Source organism: Balaenoptera ricei, chromosome 5 (genome assembly GCF_028023285.1).
Source record: "Balaenoptera ricei isolate mBalRic1 chromosome 5, mBalRic1.hap2, whole genome shotgun sequence".
In the NCBI taxonomy this organism is placed as follows: domain Eukaryota; kingdom Metazoa; phylum Chordata; class Mammalia; order Artiodactyla; family Balaenopteridae; genus Balaenoptera; species Balaenoptera ricei.
Genome location: NC_082643.1, coordinates 53173651 through 53194304, shown reverse-complemented (window position 1 = coordinate 53194304; position 20654 = coordinate 53173651). Strand labels below are relative to the sequence as shown.

Here is a 20654-nt window from a genome sequence, read left to right as displayed (position 1 = left end):
AAGCAGAATTCAGAATAGTTAACTGTGGGATTTGTACATTTATCTTTTCTTTGAGAAGGTAAAATAAACACGAAAAATTCCATAAAATCCAAACCAAAGTCACCTGCCATCACCACCACTCTGTCCTTTCCAATAAACACTTGTTGGCAGAGGCAGGAGGGAAATCGAAGTTTCTTGCCTCTTGAAGTGACAAGCACATTCTTTCCTCATTCGCCAAGCTGCTTTTCTCCCTCCGAAGCTCCAGCTGCTCTCAACACCCAGACATTGTTCCCTTCCCCGGCCGGCCTCTGGCTCTAACCCTCGGCCAAGACTGCTTCTCCCTGAAATCTCTCGGGGACTCCAGCAGCCAGGACTTGGAAGACGAGTCCAAGCTAGTTTGGTTTCTGGCGGGGAGAGAAAAAAAAGGAGAGAAAAGGGGCAAAGAGATGAATGGGAAATACTGTACGTCAGCACGAGAGCTCACAACAATTGTGTTTGGACAATGCCTGATCCGTTGGTGCTGCCAAGTGGTGGCTGATGAGTCTCAGAGTGGTTTCCAGACTTCGAGACTGTGGGATCATTTCCCCACTGTTGTTCACAGCCTGGGACCCCCCACGTTCTGCTGGGGAAAATAAAATATGCTCACAAGATAAGTATGTCTCTTATAACTACAATTTCTTTCAGCTATCATATAACTGAGAAAATCCATAGGACCACGGGGGTGGCAGGAGGGTGAATTTTTAAACCCATTCATTTATATAAATAAGCTCCACAAAAGACAATGTGAATTAATTATTCCTCAGAGATTATAAGGAGTAAATTGTTTATGTTTCTCCCAATTAACAATGTTCCTGCCTTGGCCATAAGTGTGATAGACGGAGGAGAAAATGGATACAAAGACACATTTGTTCACTTCCAAACTGCAGGAAATCAACAATCAGAAGAAAAGGTAAACGCCTGCAATTATTTATTAATTCTGGTTTTAAAAACGTCAAAGCTGTCCTATAGCCAGACTATCCTGACTTGATAAGGAACCAAGAGTGAGTTTTTTAACTCCACACATAGCTGTTAATCACTGTCTGCAGTGCTTCTTGAAAGTACTACACATTAACTTGTCATTACATTTAGAGATGTTAGCCAAAGTCTAACCAGCTGAATTAGTTAGAATATAGATTTGGCAAAGTGTGAAAAAGACCTAAAAACAGAGGTCCCTGTACAAAACAATTGTAGTTTTACTTGTCATTCTCATAACAGTATGACTGCACATGGCCCAGAGGCAGGAATTCTGGTTCTTTCTATTTGTTATACCATACCAAGGACATTTCTGCCATCCACACGGTCCAAGGTGATCTTCATTCTAGCCAGTGGGAAGTGAAAAGGGGGGGAATAAAAGGGGAGAATCCACCACTTCCCTTTAAGAGCATGACTCAAAATTTTTACATATCATTTACACCTAATTCCCAGTAACCATAGCGTGGTTACATGGCTACTGTCTGAAAAAAGTGTTGTCTTTATTTTGGGCATCCATGTGCCAGCTAAATATCAAGAATTCTATTACTTTAGTACAGGAATTGGCAAACTACACCGTGGGCCAAATCTGGCCCACTGCCTGGTTTTAAGTGACCTACAAGTTAAGAATGGCTTTTACATTTTTGAGTGGGTGAAAAAAGCCAAAAGAAAAATAACATTTCGTGATGTGAAAATTATGTGAAATTCAAATTTCAATGTCCATAAATAAACTTTTATTAGAACATAGCCACACTCATTCATTTAAATATTGTCTACAGCTGCTTTCATGCTACAAGGGCAGAGTTGAGTAATTGTGACAGAGACCACACGGCCTACAAGGCCTAAACTATTTACTATCTGGCCCTCTATAAAAAGGGTTTTCTGACCCTGCTTTGGAAGAAAGAAAAAAGCAGGTATTGCTGGATAAGTAGCTAAGTTGGCAACACCAACGTGGTGAAATTGGGAATACAGGAGGGTGCGTTTTAAAAGAGGCTGTAAATGAGTTTTATTTCTTTAAAAAACTTTAATATAATTGTATTGTTATCCTTTTATACATTAAACATTACTCTGAAACTTAGTGGTTTAAACAGTAAACATGTATTATTCAGTTTCTATTCAGGGTCAGGAATTCAGAAGCGGCTTACCTGGGTGGCTCTGGCTCAGAGCCCCTCATTAGGTTGTAGTTACGACGTTGGCAGATGCTGCAGTCTCACCTGAAGGCCTGACTGGGGCTGGAGGAGCCCTGCTGGATGGCTCACCCACATGTCTATCTGCAGGAGGCCTTGGTTTCTTGCCATGTGGCAGCTAACTTTCCCACAGTGAATCATCTGAGGGAGAGACAGAAAGAGACAGAGAGAGAAAGAGAATTAGCAGTAAGTCACAGTGCCTTTTATAGCCAGTCTTCAAAGTTTCACACTGTCACTCCCATTATATTCTTTTCATTAGAAGAGATTCACTAAGTCCACTCCAGTCTATACTCAGTGGAAGGGGAATTAGTTTCCCTCCATCAAAGAGAGAAATGTCAAAGAATTTGTGATTATTTTAAAACTACCACAATAGTATTTGAGGGGGAAAAAAATCACCTGTCTTCAGCTAATGCTAGGGAGGTGAGTCTGCTGATTATAAAATAATTGAAGTTATTTGACCAGGAAAAAAGAATATTAAGTCTTACATTATAGATGGCAATATGATCTCTTGTCTACTCCAATCAATTGGTCGTAGTTACCTGGAGTACTATGTTTTGTTTTGTTTTTCCTGGAGTTCTATGTTGAGAAGGAATCTGATTGATAGCTATCAAGTCCACATATTTTCTATCACTGGATTTTTATAAATCTCAAAATTCCAAACAATGAAAATTTGGAGAAGCAGCAGTATGTGAGGCATGTTCAAATCTCCAGAAAGCTCATAAAGCCATGGCTCTTAGACAGCTTTTCCCAGGGTGTTTCTCTGGCGTACTGGTTTCTCATGAGATTTCCTCTCTTCATTAAGCCTTCCTTCCACCAACAAGTATTTATTGAGCACCTATGTGTTACACAGGTACTCTGGCCATAAGAGATAAAGTAGAGAACAAAGTAAATATCCCACTCTCACGGTAAAATAGGAATTTCTGTCTTCTATAAAAAGTCTTAATTTTTTTCCCCTTTTCCAAAAATCATATGTCTTATTTCTGATTATTATTTAACTGCATTAGACTTTCTAGGTCAATACTAAATAATAGTGGTAATTTTACATGTTTCTGGTCCCTGTATTATAGGGTTTCCCAGAGTATCTGTCACATATTTCCAATGGGTATTAATTGACGTAACTTGGAAGAAGGGTTTCATAATCACACAAAAGATTGGGAAATGCTGGATTAAACAAAGTTGAACAGATTTCTCTACTGTAGGCAACTTTAATGGACCTTGAACCACCAGGAAAAGAATGGTATAACACTCCGTATTTCCAAAAGTACTTGAGTTTAAAATCCTGTGTGTTTTGTTTTGTCTGGTTTGTGCAGAATGCTTATTCAGGTGGTCTGACAAATGTTGCTGGAGGGGATCCAAAGTCACTGTTTCCTTATCTCCCTTTCAGCCAATCAGTTCTCTTATGTTTGTCTAAAACCTTAGAGTTCACTGAAACACAAAAATGTCCATTATCACAGCCATATACAAATCCTAACTGGAAAGTAAATAAATAGTGGCTATTATTCTCATAGAGTAATTCTTTAATATCTGAGTATTTTAAAGCCCTACAAGTATTTTTAAACACATAATTTATAATTATAACTATATACAATGTTTGCTCATATATACATTTATGTAAAGATATGTGTGCAAATATGTGTGTGTATATATACACACAATTTGCCAAAACAACTTTCCAAATTGCCCGTAAATATATATTTATTAAGTGCACACAATGTGTCAGACATTTTGGCATTAAATACAGTGATAAGCAAGAGGAAATACTTTACAATTGTTAACTCATTAATGTCATTAATAGCTCAGAGGGTCTGAGAACAAAAATCCTTAAACACGTCATTATCATAATGGATATTTTATAAATAAAAATATAGGTTACAAAAAGAGACTATATCAAGGGCTTTGCATCATTTAGGATTTGTGTGCACTGGATGTAACAGAAATCTGATGACAGTGGCTTAACCAAACAGCCTCACATAATTTGCCTCACATAAAACGAAGTACAGAGAAGAGTGGTCCAGGGGTTCCATGGTGTCATCGGTGCCCCAGGATCCTACTTCTTTTTCACTCCCCCATTCTCATTATGTAGCTTAATTCCTCATCCTTGCTGTGAGATGGTCTCAGGTTGGCCATTACCTTCACCCTCACTACCTGCTTTCCAGGCAAGAATGAGAAGGAAGAAAGAACAAAGGGGCAGAACATAGCAGGTTTTGTTAATTATTTCATCAGCTGAAAATGTCATGTAGTCACCCCTAACTGCAAGCAAGTCTGGGAAAGTATTTTATCTGGACCCATTGATGCACTGAGCGAAATTCGGTTTCTGTTAAACACAAAAAAGAAATGAATGAATATTTGGTAGTCTACTTGCCCTGTCTTTTCCAGACTCACCTAGTTTTGTCAGTCAGAGAGGGCTGAAGCTAATAATAATAATGTTTTAAAATAGATACACTTGTTTCTTTCTACATCATCTCCTATTTATCATACTTTTAGCCTCCAAACACCTTTACACTAGCAATTTACTTTTGTCATAAACACAAACTTTCATGGAATGCTTACTACTTCCCTTGAATAGCAATGAAATAAATGTGTAAAAAATTTTCATTAAATGTTTGAAATTTTCAGCTTCACTATGTTAAGAAATGGTGGCTTGCTTCTACTTTTACTTGAACTGTTTCTGCCAGCAAAAATAATTGTTCACATTAGCAGAAGCAGAACATTTGCCAGCATGCAAAAGCACTGTATAGAACAGCAGCATACCGTAACACATATTTTCTTACTCTCACAAATCTACTTTAAAACCTTAATATTTTTTTATAGCTATGGCCTCAGGACTCCAGAATTTTCTTTTTTTTTTTTTCAACTTTGTAGCATATAAAAGTACATGTGTGAGCTTACAGTGCCAAGAAAAGTTTTCTTAAAGTTATTCCATTTCTACTTGGAATTCTGGCTTCATTTCGCACAGACTATGCGAATGTCTTCTTATACAGAAGACAGAAATACATTATTATAGTCACTAATCTCTCTATTGATGTCTTAAATTCCTCGTTGACTCTCCTTGACACCCAAAGAGCACTTTCCATTCCTTTATTCCTTTTTAATCTTTTTCTATTTTTTAGAATACTAATTCCATGTTACCAACTTTCTAATATTTATCTTCTACAAACGGCTGGTGGAATAGATACTGGGTAACTCTCATTTTTAATAAATCTATAGGTCCATTGAACCCAAGAGGGTTCCTAGAAACCAGATTCCTCCAGATGTAATGAACTGAAGTACCACCTATGAAAAATCTATTTTAAGTTACCCATAAAACTGCATAGCTCCCAATATCCAGCCATGGAGAAATGGTTTTTTATACATAATATGATGAACTAGTATGTTGCCATGTAAAATGATAATAATAAAGACTATGTGGGACTTCCCTGGTGGCGCAGTGGTTAAGAATCTGCCTGCCAACGCAGGGGACACGGGTTTGAGCCCTGGTCCGGGAGGATACCACATGCCGCAGAGCAACTAAGCCCGTGTGCCACAACTACTGAGCCTGTGCTCTAGAGCCTGCGAGCCACAACTACTGAGCCCACACGCCTGGGGCCCATGCTCCGCAAAAAGAGAAGCCTCCGCAATGAGAATCCCACGCACCGCAACGAAGAGTAGCCCCCGCTCACCGCAACTAGAGAAAGCCCACTCCCAGCAATGAAGACCCAACGCAGCCAAAAATAAATAAATAAAGTTATTAAAAAAAGTAAAATTAAAAATAAAAAAGACTATGTAACAACATGGGAAAATGTTTATGATTTAATATTAAGCAGACTGCAACCTGAGGAAAATGGGAACATTAGAGAAAAATTAGAAGGTAATATGCAGTAATGAGAATAATTGTGGAAAAGGGTCTATAAGTATATTTTTCTTTGGTTCCTTAATTTTTTCTGTACTGTCTGATTATTCTTCAATGTGCATGTGTTATTTTCACAATTATAAAAAGGGGAGTAAAGATAATTTTTAGTGAGAATCTGGTGTCCTAGCACTTTCCTCTTCTGTACTTTTCCCTGTCTTTTGGTTCCTCCTTGAGACGCTCAGCAACCTCCTCTGTCTCCCAAATGGCTCCCTTGGCCACTTCCCTGAACAAGGGAGCCCCCACCGGCCCACTCCTCATCACAGGCCTTTCCCACCTTCAAAAGCTCAGCAGCCTGTCTGAGTCCCATTTCCACTGGCCCTATTTACTGGTTGGGTGCTTTTTAACTGTCCATTTCCACTTGAACACTTTAATAACCTACGTGAGATTCAGTTCCCCAGCTGTAAAGGATGATCATATCTCTTAGGATCACTGTTTGGATTAAAGAAAGTGACAGATATAAATCACTCAAATCGTGGTGCCTGTCACAGAGTTGCCCCCATTACACAATACCAATGGCAGTATTCATAACAACACTAATAGTATTCCTCCCAAATGCATATATATGCATTTAAAGAAAGTTTTGGTCAAAAGAGCTTTCAAGCAAAAGGACAGACCCATGAAAAAGTTATTTGAACCAGAGCCAATGGTAAAGAGTGTTAAGTTTGGAAAGAGAGATTCGAAGATATGAAGGGATTGTACTCAATCCTCCAACTACTTAATGGCAGAACAGAGACAAGAACCCCAATCTCTAGGGTTGCTGGGAGAGTGTGGTGCTCTCCACATTGGAACACCTCCATCAGTGCTCAGTGCTTGGATGACTTAATAGTCCAGCTGTCTGCTTAGAAGAAATCCCTTCTTTCTTTTTCCTCCTTGATATTTATCTCTGTCAGACAATCCCATGGCTCCATGGACCTCGGACCACCCACAAGAACAACTTCCTTTTTGCCTTTGGCTGGTAGCACATATGAATTGCTAATCCTTTCTTAAATCTCTAGGTGAACTTCTAATTCTCATGAGACACATATTTCCTCCAAAGAACTCCTAAAGGGCCATCCCCTCTGTAGGGCTCTTTCCTGACTGTTGCTCACAAACAGTTCAATGTGAAAAATTACAACCACTCCTAACTTCATACTCTTAGTTGCCTCTGTCTATCCTTTGGCCTTAATTTTAAGGTAAGATTACCATCGGGTTTTTTCCAACTTTTTGTAGCAAGATTAGGAGGGAAGGGGTGAGTTTTATTGGACACTGAGAGGAAGGTTCCTATAACACCCACATAAAGAGGTAATGTAGGAAAGCCAAAGCAAGCAGAGGGATTTAAAACCAGCTGGAATACAGCCAGGAAAGAAGTTAACACCCCTAGGCTTTCCATGAACTTTTCTACCATGAATCCTAAGCCAAAGGATCTTTCATGATCAGAAATTATTTGGAAACCTGGTTTCAAACTCACTGGAGAGATGATACAAGAAATGCCTAACAGGGAAGGTTTTACTTAGATTAATTGATTAATTAATGACCACATAACAACTCAAGCTTACTTTGTGCATGTAAAGGTATGAGTAATACCCAAAACCACAAACTCAGGAGCAATAAAAGACCTTAGGTTGAAAGCTCTACATTCAAAATTATCCTGATTTTGCTCTAAGCAACTAGGGGGATGAAAATAATGAAATCAACAGGAAAACTCATAAATCTGTGACTCTGGAAGGAGAGGGTCACCACTCTACTGAGAAGACAGGTACTTTGCCTGTGTCCAGTAGGAATTGCTTTCTATGATGTGCTGGGAAGTGAATCCAGAGTAGAAATGTCCTTTTCAACTTGTGTCTGGACTCACCTACCTCACCTCCTGCTGGCTCACCCACACATTACCACTACCTTTACCCATGGTGAGCTCCATATGCCAAGCCACCTTGGAAGAGAATTATGCTTCTGATGGACCTTCCCAGCCTCCAAACAGTTCTCCAACCAAAGATGAATACCCAGGGACTCAGCTGGATTCCCAAATTTTATTGACTTAGAGCCTGAAAAAAACAAAACAACCCAGAGAACATACAGAATTATCAAGGTTCTTGGTCAATTATCTGGCTACGAGTTAGCAATTTCTTTCCTCTAGAATGCTAACTTTCTCCTTGTTATGGGTTGAATTGTCACCCCCCTCCCCCCACAAACTCATGTTGAAGTCCTAACTCCCAATATGTTAGTATGTGACCTTATTTGGAAATAGGGTTGTTGCAGGTGCAGTTAGTTAGGTTAAGATGAGGTCATGCTGGAACAGGGCAGGCCTCTATTCCAACATGACTGGTGCCCTTATAAAAAGGGGAAACTGAGACACAGAGACTGACAGAGGGAAGATGAGGTAAACACACACAAGGAATAGCCATCTGATAACAGATTGGAGTGATGCATCTGCAAGTCAAGGAATACCAAGGCTTTCTGGCAAACAACAGAAGCTAGAAGAGGCTAAGGATTCTCCACTATAGATTTAAGAGAGAATACGGCCCTGCTGACACCTTGGTACCAGACTTCTAGCCTCTAGAACTGTAAGACAATCAATTTCTGTTGTTTTAAGCTACCCAGTTCGTAGTACTTTGTTATAGCAGACCCAGGAAACTAATACAGGGTTCTGTAACCAAAATTTGTTTAATGATCTATCAACTGATCAGTTAAACAAAGAATTGGAAAGTAGCTCACTTTGAAAAACATTTGTTACCCACTTTAGAGTCATCCACTGTCTCAATTTTCGGGAGGGATTCCAACAAAGACTCACCAAAACTTCTCAAATAACTATTAACTTTACCTTTTACTCTTACTTAGAGCCTCCTTGTTTACAGCACTAAAGTTAGATAAAACTAGGGCAAAACTGAAATACTGAAAGGAACATTTTACCTGGAGAAAGCTGAGTAGACAGAGAATGGTTTTCCTGGTCATTTTGAGGGAGAGTCCCCCATTTTCAGAATGGGAAGGTGACGAGGAAACTAAGGCTCAGATGAAGCAAGGCCCTTATCTACTGTTAAACAACTAGTGATGAACAGAGCCTGTCTCCCCCACCCCCCGTCCCCCAAAAAACTAGGGCAAAACCAACCCTAAATACTAGAAATTAAATGGTTTAGTTTCCCCTTCCCCACTGGCTACGTTAAGGTATAATTTTTTAAAGACTAATATCATGACTCACACAAATATAAAGTTAACACACGTCAAAAATTTTATTAAACTGATTAATGAGGGCACCAATAATATGTAAAAAAAATACTGCTTCAAAAGAGAATTCAAATAGACACTAAGATGGATTTGCTAATAGATGCATACAGTGGAATCAATTATATCTTCACTGGCCAAAAGTTCTTTGCATTTGAACAGGAATCACCATCAGTTTTCTAGAACTAAGTGTTGTAAAAAGGCAATGTGTTGTTCAAAGGCAATGATTCCTGTTCTGAGTAAGAAATCCACAAATTTATGACCTAATTTCTGCCCTTTGGAAGCTTGGACACCAAGGATATGGGTGCCAGAAATAAGGAGCACTGGAAATGAAGTTCAAAGACCCTTTAGCTTGTACATGAAGCAGGAGAAAACTGTAAGTATAGGATGGTAGGGACAGAGGACAGGGAACATAAGGATAAGAGTAAAGGGCCAGGTGAGGCTTTCTTGATTGTGTGCATTTGAGAGGGAAGTGATGAAGACAGAGACAGAAATGGAGAGGCGGAGGAAAGAGGAGGGCAATTAATTACTCAGTATCTTTCTATTCTCAGGCTTAACGGTCAACAAACAGCAATTCTACGTTGCTTCCCATGTGAGTACCTGGCACATAGTCAGAATTTAGCACAGAAGATACAGACAGACACAGATATATAAAGACACATGGGGATAGACAGGGAAGAAGTATAAGATCTTAAGGGAAAATATAGCTACTCCAAAAACACTTTTTCAAATTTGTGGGTGAACCCTGTTTCATGGACTGATAATTGTCAAACCTGGATACTTAGAAAGCAAGGTCAAAAGTTACCAGACAAAGAGCTAACTATGTCTTTTCCTCTTTCTCTTTTTTTTAATAAATGTATTTTTTAAATTTATTTATTTATTTATTTATTTATTTTTGGCTGCATTGGGTCTTCGTTGCTGCAAGCCACCTTTCTCTAGTTGCGGTGAGCGAGGGCTACTCTTCGTTGAGGTGTGTGGGTTTCTCATCATGGTGGCTTCTCTTGTTGCAGAGCATGGGCTCCAGGCGTGCGGGCTTCAGTAGTTGCAGCACGCAGGCTTAGTAGTTGTGGCTCATGGGCTTAGTTGCTCCTCCACATGTGGGATCTTCCCGGACCAGGGCTCGAACCCGTGTCCCCTGCATTGGCAGGTGGATTCTTAACCACTGCGTCGCCAGGGAAGTCCCCTCTCTTTTTATTTTATGTGTACTTATACATAAATAATGCTGCACCAAATAGATCTGTGTACGTAAGTGTTTCCATATATTAGATAACTTTCTTATAAACAATTCCTGAAATTAGAATAACTATGACAAACTGTATGAAATACAAGGAACTTTTAAACATATTGAACCAACTAAATTTCCCTACAACAGTGCAGGAAGTCCTATTATCTCCTTTACATGAATGAGACTCAGTTTAAGGTTTTGGCTAAGTGAAAAACAACGCTAGGATGTGACCTGATTCAATAAAGAATCAGGTCCTTTCCCCCGAACTGCATGGTACTAGCTTCTTAGTTCACTCTGTCTCCATTTTGGAGGCCCTGGAAGTGATAAATGCGTGTGGTGGGGGTACTTTAGCCTGGAAAATACCAAGGCAGTTTTGTTGATGTTGTTGACCTTTTTGTATGAATATTTTTCTATTAGATTTATAAGATTTAACTTTCACAATGATGTCTTTAACTCTCGAGCTAGCTCGAGATGCTAACCGGAAGTTATAATTTGAATGGTTCCATATCTTTGATTAATTAAGATTAAGAAACAAGTATCTTACAATAAATTCTCTCTGTTGGTAGACATTATTACTCAAAATACAGTTGGAGAAAATTGCTTTACATCAATATTAAGTTGCATGCATTTTAATGGAAAATAAAGGCTTTAACTTAGGATTGAAAAGCAAAGTATAGCATCTGTCAGGAGATTTTTTTTCTTTTTAAGTGGGGACAAGGGGAACTCTTCTGGAGCCCTGAAGTCATCTGAGTGAGGCTGACTCAAGCTTCTCAGCTTGTCAAAACTATTAAGATTTATGGAAGCTGCTTTTATTCCACAAGGACTTCTGTTTAATAGGTTGTGGGTGAACCCATTACACATGAATACCATGGCCTCATGATTCTTGTTTCCTTGTGAAAGTGTGTTTCCTGCACTGAATCATCCTGTAATTTGCTCCACAGGGTTTCCATCTGTTTAGATCAAGTGTGAAAAAGAATTGCCTGAATCACATACTTAATTTGGTGCAATGAAAACGCATATGGCAATGTAGCAAAGACATGCCACAGACTTTACATTCAGGTATACAGGGGAGAAATGCAGCTTCGTCTTATTTTGAAACTGATCTAATCTCCCATGCCATTTAAAGGCATCTGCATCTCTTCCTGTTTAACTATTTCTACCAGGTTAACTCTCTTTTGGGTAAGTTTTCTGCTTTTTTAGAATATTTCATCTTCCCCTCTCTCCTCTCCAATGTCTGAAAGTATAAGGGAAATCATGTGATTTTAACCACCAGAGGAAAGTGGGCTTATGTTCCTCACCTGTAGGTCTTCATGCCTTTTCTTGGTACCTGGGTTTGTGATGTAGCTGGATATGGTTTGGCCCCTGGGCATTTTATGATGAGTCTACTGAAATGTGGCTGGTCACTCCTAGCCCTACGGAGCAGACACCCACTGGGGAAGTCAGTGGACACAGCCATTGGTTTGTTCTTAGCAAGTCCCCACATGTTGCTGCCTCTTTGTCCTGAGCCCAGTCTCCAGTCCTTTCATTGCCTTCATATCTTCTGCACTGTGGAACCAGGCACAGTACCTCTGGTTCATTTCTCTAGACACCATTCTCCACTTGTGTTTCTTTCCTTCTCTCACCACGTTAGATGTGGCTCAAGCCAAAAGCAAAGCTTTGCATAAAGACCTGTACAAATAAACCAGACACTTTGTGATTCCCTCATACCTATCCAGATGGCTTTATGGGCATCCCTCAAGACTCAGACCCAAAGGAGAGGATAACAAGTTTACTAGCATCTGACCAACTTGCCCTACTTTCTCCTCTCTTCAAATATTTCATACGTTCATGAGCTCTAACACACATTATTTCATATTTTAACATTACTTATATGTATCTTCATAGATATGTGCAAGAAATTCTCTGGGACAAATACCCAAGAATATGCTAGGCCACAGGGTGTAACAACAATGAACATGCCACTTCACAGACCCACAAGAGAACATAGTATTTATCACTACATATCCTGACCAACACTTTGCATGCGCATTTCTAATGTTTGTATTCTGATAGCTTTGACATGGTGCCTCAGTGTTTCTTTAATTTAATTTCTCTGATTACAGCATTTGAGGACTCTCTTTATGAACTTGTTAGCCATTCAGACTTCCCTCTCTACATTGCCTTTACATATTGTCAACCCATTTTTTCCCTGGGTTTCTTGTCTTTTTTTTGTTGATGTTGTTGACCTTTTTGTATGAATATTTTTCTATTAGATTTATAAGATTTAACTTTCACAATGATGTCTTTAACTCATGCAGAATTGCCTCTGTATACGGTGTAAAGTAGGGATCCAAATTTCCCTGCGAGTGAAAATTTTCGCAATGCCACTAAAATGATCTGTTCTTTCATTTTCTAATATGTCACTTTATCTGTCAGCTGTGTAAGTCTCCCATATATACAGTTTAATTTCTGAGTCTTTATTCTATTCCACTGATCTATTTGTCTGTTCCATAACCAATTATGTGTTTTTTAAACCACATAATTGTCAAATGTCTTAATATCTCATATAATAAACTTTGTCTTTTCTCTTCTTTTTCAGTTGTGGCTTACCTATTCATGGATTTTCATTTTCCCAAACAAATTTTAGAAGAGTTTTTCAAGTTCTTCAGAAAATATAGATGGAATTTTGACTGGAATTGTATTGCATTTATAGATTCATTTGAGGAAAACTGACATCTTTACTACATTAAATTGGCCTATTTATTTATTCAAAACTTTTCTTATGTCTTTAACAGAGTTTTAAATATTTCTCCACAAAGATATTGGCTTTCCTTTTTAGGTTTGTTCCTAGAAATTTATTCATTTTGATTGATATTATACATAGCGTATTATTTCAATTATATTTTCTAGTTGATAGTTGCTGATATAGGAAAATATTATTGACTTTTACAAGTTGGTCTTGTCCCCAAAACTTTCCTAAGTTCTCTTTATAGTGCTAATAGTCTTCTGTTAACTCTGTTGGAATTTCTATGCATATGATCATTTCACCACCAAACTAACACTACACAACACTAACATTTAGCACTATGTTGATTGGCACATAGTAGGCATAGAGGAATATTCTCCCTTTTCCCTCAGCCCATACACTCAAAATCATTCATAATTGATAGTGAGAAATTTTTTAATTAAAATAAAAAAGAGCTAGTTGCCACAATGTGAAAAATTGTCTGCAATTCTTTTTCTGTTGCTTGGCTTAAGTTTTATTTTTTTTTGTTTTCAGATTTTGAACTATTTGAATTTATTTCATTGCTATAACTCTAGTGGTTACCCTTATAATTTCCACATGCATAATTTGACTTAAAATCTAAAACAATTTATCTCTTCCTCCTGAATAATAAAAGGTTTTCAGAATTTTTCATTCCAATCATATTCTTTCTATTTTACACATTATTATTGGCTGGTATTTTATTTCCACTTGTGTTTTACCTTCGAAGTAGTCAGCATTACTTTTATTATTTTACAGTTAGTGATTATTTAGATATTCTTATATTTACCAATTTCTTTTTGTCACATCGCTTCTTGCTTCTCATTCCTTCCTTCTACTTTTAATGTTTTAATTCCTTTAAAGTGCGTCCTTATCTTATCTATTACAGAATGAAATTCAAACTCTGTGGCTTAGCACTAAGACCCTCTATTGTCTGCTCTTCCCTATCTCTCATTTCTTTTGCTTCTCCCAGGACAGGATGTCAATGCCACTGTTTGTAGATGACCACACCCCATGTTACCCATTTTCTTTATTTTTGAAACTGCTACCTGGACAAATGCTCAGTACTGTGAACTACACTAGTAATTGCAGTAGGTGAACTACACTCCATTTAGGCAAGGATTTTGTTTTGTTCATTGCTGTATTTCTAGTGCTTGGAACAGAACCTGGCATGTAGTAACTATGTGTTGAATAAATGATTAAAGGATTGAATCAATAAACGTAAATACAGGGGAAAAAATAAAGTGTGTCCTTGAGTAATTTTTTCAATGAGAATGAATAACTAGTAAATTCTTTCAAGATTATTAAATGTCTTCATTTTACCTTTGCTCTTAAATCATAGTTTAGTTGGGTATACTAGATTGTCAACTGTTTTCTTGAAAAATATTTTCCTTTTTTCTTTTGTCCTCGATTGTTGCCACTGTGAAGTCTGTTGCAAATCTAACCTGATTATCTACCTTTGTAGATAATGCTTTTTCCTCCCTGTTAGTGTTTCAGGTTTTCTTTTATGTTCTGTCTTTAGTGTTATGCAGTTTAATTATGATGTGTTCAAGTGTAGATTTAGTTATTTATTTACTTAGTCTTCCTTGGATCTAAGTTAACCACAAAATTCAAGGTTGAGCTGATTATTAACCTGCTCTACAGAAGTCCAATTAAAACACTGACATATGAAGAGGTAGCCTAATGAACGTACTATCAAGTCATTCCTGTCTGGAATATTGTCTATTTAGACCTCATTAGCTTTCCACACTGCAAAATTATGTGAATTAAGTTACATGCTGGTTACATGCTTTTGGATGTTATCAAGGTTCAACACTATCCATATATATAATGTTTTTGTATTGTCTATAAATCATAGTTGAAAACAATATATATAAAACTAAGAGGTTAACAGTTCCAAACTTCTCTACCTCAACCCTCAGATATTAATCATTCTCTCCTTCCATCCTGGCTCTGAGAAACAGAAGAATCTTTCCCTTTCCAAGGTTCACCCACCTTTTCTTCCACTATCTCTGACACTTGGCTCAGTAATTATACCTTCACTCCAAGCTCATTTAAGTCTTTTCCATTCCACCCACTCATTTTTTTGCAGGTAAAGAAATTTCAAGTTTCACATTTTCTAAAAAATAAAAACTTTCACTTATTCTTTCTTGTCTCTCCAGCGAATAACCTCTATTTACCACCCTCACAGCCAAACTTCAAAAAGGAGGGAGAGCTCTCTTATACCCCCCCACCCCCACTTACCCATACACACCAATTTCATCCTGGCTCTGCCGCAATTAAGCTTCTTCTAGCACCACTCACTGAAACCTCTCCAGGCAAAACTACTAATAACTTCCTGACCTCTAAAGCCAAAGGAGTTTTTTTGTAACCAATCCTCTTTGGATGCTCTAAGGCTTTGGACATCTTTGCCTGATTTGTCATTATTGACTCTAGGATTATCACTCTCTCAGAATTCTTCTCTGGCTTTTCAGATTGCTCCTCCTTGGATTACTTTTCATACTGTACCACTATTCCTCTACTCCCCTTTAAATGGAGGAGAACTATGGAGTATTCCTGGTCCTCTTCTCATACCCATTTCCATGTCTTCAGCTAGTACTTATAAAGTGAAGACTCTGAAATATCTCTCTAACCCTTGCCTCCATCTTGAGCACAGACCTAATTTCCAGTAGCATGTTTGACATCTTCAGCTGACTGCCTGATAGCACCTCAAACTCACTGTGTCCAAGTCCCTTTCTTTTTCTTTCAAACTTTCTCTTTCTCGTATATTCCCTATTTTGATAAGTATCACTGTCATTCACTGTTCAAATTTAAAACAGAGTAATACTCTAGTCTGGTGCTATCCAGAACGTTCTGTGATGATGGAAATACCCTGTGTCTATGCTGTCCAATATGGTAATACTAACCACTTGTAGCTACAGAGCATTTGAAATGTGGCTAGTATGACTGAGGAAATGAATTTTTACTGCATTTAATGTTGATTAATTTAAATAGCCATGTGTGGCTGTCCTAGTGGAAAGCACAGCTCTAGCCCTTCCTCTCACCTAAATTACTCTTGCCATCAGGACACATAGATTCTATCCCTTAAATTTATCTTGAAAAGATCCTTCTCAAAGCAATCCCTCTTTTCTATCTCTACTGCTACCATTTGAAAACACCAACCTGATTATGTCTTTTCCCTGTCCCAAATGTCTTCACTAACCTCACATTTTATATTTTATATAAGATAATATCTGAACTTCTAGTTGTAGCCTATAAAGACTTCCATAATCTGGTCCCCCAGCCACTCTCATCCACACCACTCTCCCAGCACCCTCTATGACAAGCATACTCAGCGCTTTGCTCTTTCCCTACATGCCCAGTAATACTTCCAAGCTTGTTTACACTCTGTACTTCTACGTAGTTTATACTCTCTCTCTCTCTCTCTCTCAGTTCCATGGATTTTTACCTAAACTAAAGGGACCAGATCAAATGCCACCTCCTTCTTATATTTGTTTGTATATCTGTTTCTTTTTCCTCCAGAGTAAGGACAATGTTCTATGGAACATTTTCACTCTCATATGTGAATGAGTGAGTGAATGAATGAATGAATAATAAAATTTCAAACAATTCCTTCTATAATTAAAGGCCAAAAATGTATCACCTGAAAAACTTGAGTGCTTCCTTTTTTCAGATAGCTGAAATTATAAACCTATAGTTTTTTCTTATCTCTATAAGTCATCTATTCTCATATGTATGAAAACAGAGCTTTCTTTATCTTTCCTAACTGAATTTAGGCAAATAACATCACATCTCTAGATTTATCACTTATTATCCCTATAACACAATCCCTCTAAGTCCCAACTTTCCCATCTGAAAAATGGGGATAATTGTGTGGAAGCAGGAAATGGTGGAAAAGGGAAAGAAAGAGAGAGAGAGAGAGGGAAGAAGGAAGGAAGAGAGAGAGAGAGGTGGGGAGGGAGGGAAGAAGGAAGCATGCAGTAAATCCTCAGGTGGAGGTACTGATACTTTTCCAGGCCTCCCCAGGTGATCACAGGAATACACAGACGCCAATGATACTACTGATTTAGAGTGAAGTTTCACCAGATCTAAGAAGCATCCCACTTTTTAATTCCCTCTGTGAAGAAAGGTGAGTTGTAGGTCAATTCCCAGATAACCCTGGGTGTTCGATCAGAACTTGGGTCTGAGACATACCTGAAAACCAATTCCCCAATCTATGCCTGACTACACTTTTACATGGATGGTTCTAATTCTGAATTTGGTCTGCAGACCCTAAATATAAATTCATTTCTCTACAATAGTAGTCTATAACTGATAGGATTTTCATGAGGATTCAATGAGATCTTAATGTGCTAATCCTTTCAAAGTGTTTAGCACAGCGCCTCACCCACAATAAGGGCTCAAACGTAATAGTTATGATTATTATTTATGGGATTCAATAATTTTGCATGTTCTGAAACTGCAATAATTTTGAGTGCCAAATCATAAATTTCTTCTGCTCAAGTGCTGGGAAGTCAGACTGGCAAGGAACTAGTAGCTAAAATATGTATATGCGCAGCACGTATCAAGGTTGTATTTTTGTTCGTGTGATTATTTGATTCATATCTGTCTCCCTCACTAGACTGTATTCTCCAATTACAATTGAGCCTTGTCAATTTTTGGTTGTCCTTGGATCCCCAACACTTAACAAAGTGCCTGGCACATGGGAAGCACTTGATAAATATTTGCTGAAATAAATTGTTCACTTATTTGAAAATATTCCAGATACCATGCTAAAAACTTGGGAGACAAAATGTCTCAGAAAAAGTCTTCTGCCATCAATGAACTCTAGTCAACAAGTCCCTAAATCAAACCGATGATTATAATGGAGCAAAGTACGTGTTATGAGAATTGTTCACATGGAGTGCTGTGGGAAAATATAAGAGGGGCATCTAACCAGTCAGGAGATGGGGAGTTAGGAAAAGGTTTCAAGAGGATGTGACAGTTGAGATAATCTCATAATAGTCAAGAAAAAGACAAAGAGCAGTCCAAGGAGAGCAAGAAGCATAGAAATGAGAAAGAGGAAAGGCAAGTTTTTCTGTTTAACTGGAGAAGGATCTGCAAGAAAAGAGTGGCAAGAAACAAGATGGAGAAGTAGGGAGAAATGAGAACATGTGTTGTGAACCATGTTAAGGATTTTGAATTTAATTATGAAGGCAATCTGGAGACACTGGAAGGTTTGAAACAGAGAGAGATGGTAACTTGAAAAATGAGTGGACTGGGCTAGGTCTCTAAAGTGTCTTCTAGTTGTAGAAATCTGTGATTCAGAAACTTTGAATGCTAAATTTAATACTCAAATACAGTAACTGTATGTATTAGAATAGACTAAACTTCTGTAACAAGCAGACTCAAAATGTACGGACAGCAGAGGTTCATTACATGCTCAGATGGCAGCTGAGGGCAGGTGCTTTGATTACCTTGTGGAGGAAAGACAGGATCTGCTCCTAACAGTCATTCTAGGCTAACAAAACTCTGCCATATTCAATGCATGGCTTCCAAGCTCACTCTGGTCTTCACATCACCATTTCATCCTTTGTGAATGGGTTATGGCATGAGAAGCACCCTATAGGAGGCTTTATGAATCAGGTCTGGAACTGGCACAGATCACTTCCATGCAGTAGGACTCACTGGCTAGAACCAAATCACATGGCCACTCTAACTGCAAAGAAGGCTGGCAATTGTAGTCTAGCTGTTTGCTAAGGCAGTCTTCACCACACTATTCTAGCTTAGAATTTGGGGTACATTTGTGTTCCCTTTCCCCTAGATGGTTTTATTTTCTATTTTAATCATCTTAGAGTTTGTGTATTTCATTATAAGATAGCTCAAATTCATTTAAAAAAATGCATAGTGAAATTTATAAATAAAGCAAAAATCATATAGCTGGTGAATGTCAACAAGACTGTATGGTATTTTACAGTTCATAAAGGCCTTTCACACTCTTTAGTTTGCTTGTTTAAAGCAACCCTTTGATACAAGCAGGAAACGTTACCACCATTGTTTAAAATATAAGCATGACTCAGAGAGATAAATGACTAACCTGAGGTTGTCCAATTTCACTCATTCTAACAGTTATTTATATGTAGGAAATATTTAATAGTCCTTGAAATCCATCTAAAAATGTAAAAGTATTTTTTTCAAATATTTTTAAGAACTATCAAAAATAAAGGACATATTCATCCAGAGCTCATGTTGAGGTCTATTTTGAAACACTTAGATTCACATAAATCAGCAAAGCTCACCTCAACCACATATACAGAAAGGACATAGAAACATAACCACTCATAACAATACTGCAAACAGACTCCATCTGTGAGCTAGCTATCTTCATGCTATAGAAAAAAAGAGTTTGCAAAAGAGACAGAGAGAGAAGGCACTTGAAGCATAGATTCTGGCACTTACTTTGTTAAAGGTTTTAGATGGTGTGTATTAGTTTCCTAGGGCTGCCATAACAAAGTACCACAAAATGAATGGCTAAAAAACCATAAATTTATTGTCCCGCAGTTCTGGAGGCTAGAAGTTTGAGATCAAGGTGTCAGCAGGACCACACTCCTTCCAAAGGTGTTAGAGAAGGATCTGTTCCAGGCCTCTCTCCCAACTTCTGCTAGTTCTTTGGCTTTTAGTAGCATAACTCCAATTTTCACAGAACTGTGAGACCATAAATTTCTCATTTGCTCACCTTTGGCTTGGATTTAGTCAATGAGACAAAGGCTTACACATTAAGGAATTAACAACCTACAAGAAAATGAAGAGAGCTTTCCTAAGCCCAAGAAGGAGTTGGAAAATGAGGCAACAGAAAGAAGCCAACAAAAAATTCCAAATGCTCAGGCCATGTAAGGTTTGCCCTTCAGAACATTTTACCAGTATTTGGCCTGCTGTCCCCCACCTAAGCCTCCTCTGGAAAGTGAACAATGTGTCAACCTCCCACATCTATGTAAGTTTCCCACTTGTCTCCCCTGAGCAATATTCTTCCCATGAAGTCATGTACAGCTCCTATAGTTATTCCAAATGACTTTTCAATCCTTCTGACACCTAGCTTTTATGTATTTAAAGGATGGGCCCATGAAAACGAAACCAAACAAAAGATATAGTACAAAGACCTCAGCTGTTCTACAGAAAAACACTTTTGCAGTTCTTCTTTCCTTTTCCCAGTCCAACCCAACTTTCCCACCCAACCTTTTCTAATACCACCTCCCCCCCCCAAAAAAAGGAGAATAGACAGTAAAACATCTTCACTATTCACCAGTGGACTGGGAAGGTATTCTTCCTTTAAAGCTCATGCCCAGTACCTGGCACACTGAACACTCTGTTGTTTCATTTTTCTGACTGCCTTAATCACACTTGCCAGGCTAACCTCTGTGGACTGCAAGACTTAACAATTAGAGAAGATGGGGG

At 38.2% G+C, this 20654-nt stretch overlaps 1 protein-coding gene across 1 annotated transcript in view; it reads right to left on the bottom strand.

The window, feature by feature from the left end:
* Positions 1-2288: 2288 nt before the first annotated feature.
* The window catches only part of LOC132365905 (cytochrome c oxidase assembly protein COX18, mitochondrial), a 79052-nt gene continuing 60686 nt past the window's right edge, over positions 2289-20654 (bottom strand). Inside the window, exon 8 of the transcript XR_009503304.1 lies at positions 2289-2315. The gene's annotated coding sequence lies outside the window, so the exon portion shown is untranslated. The remainder of the gene's footprint in view (positions 2316-20654) is intronic.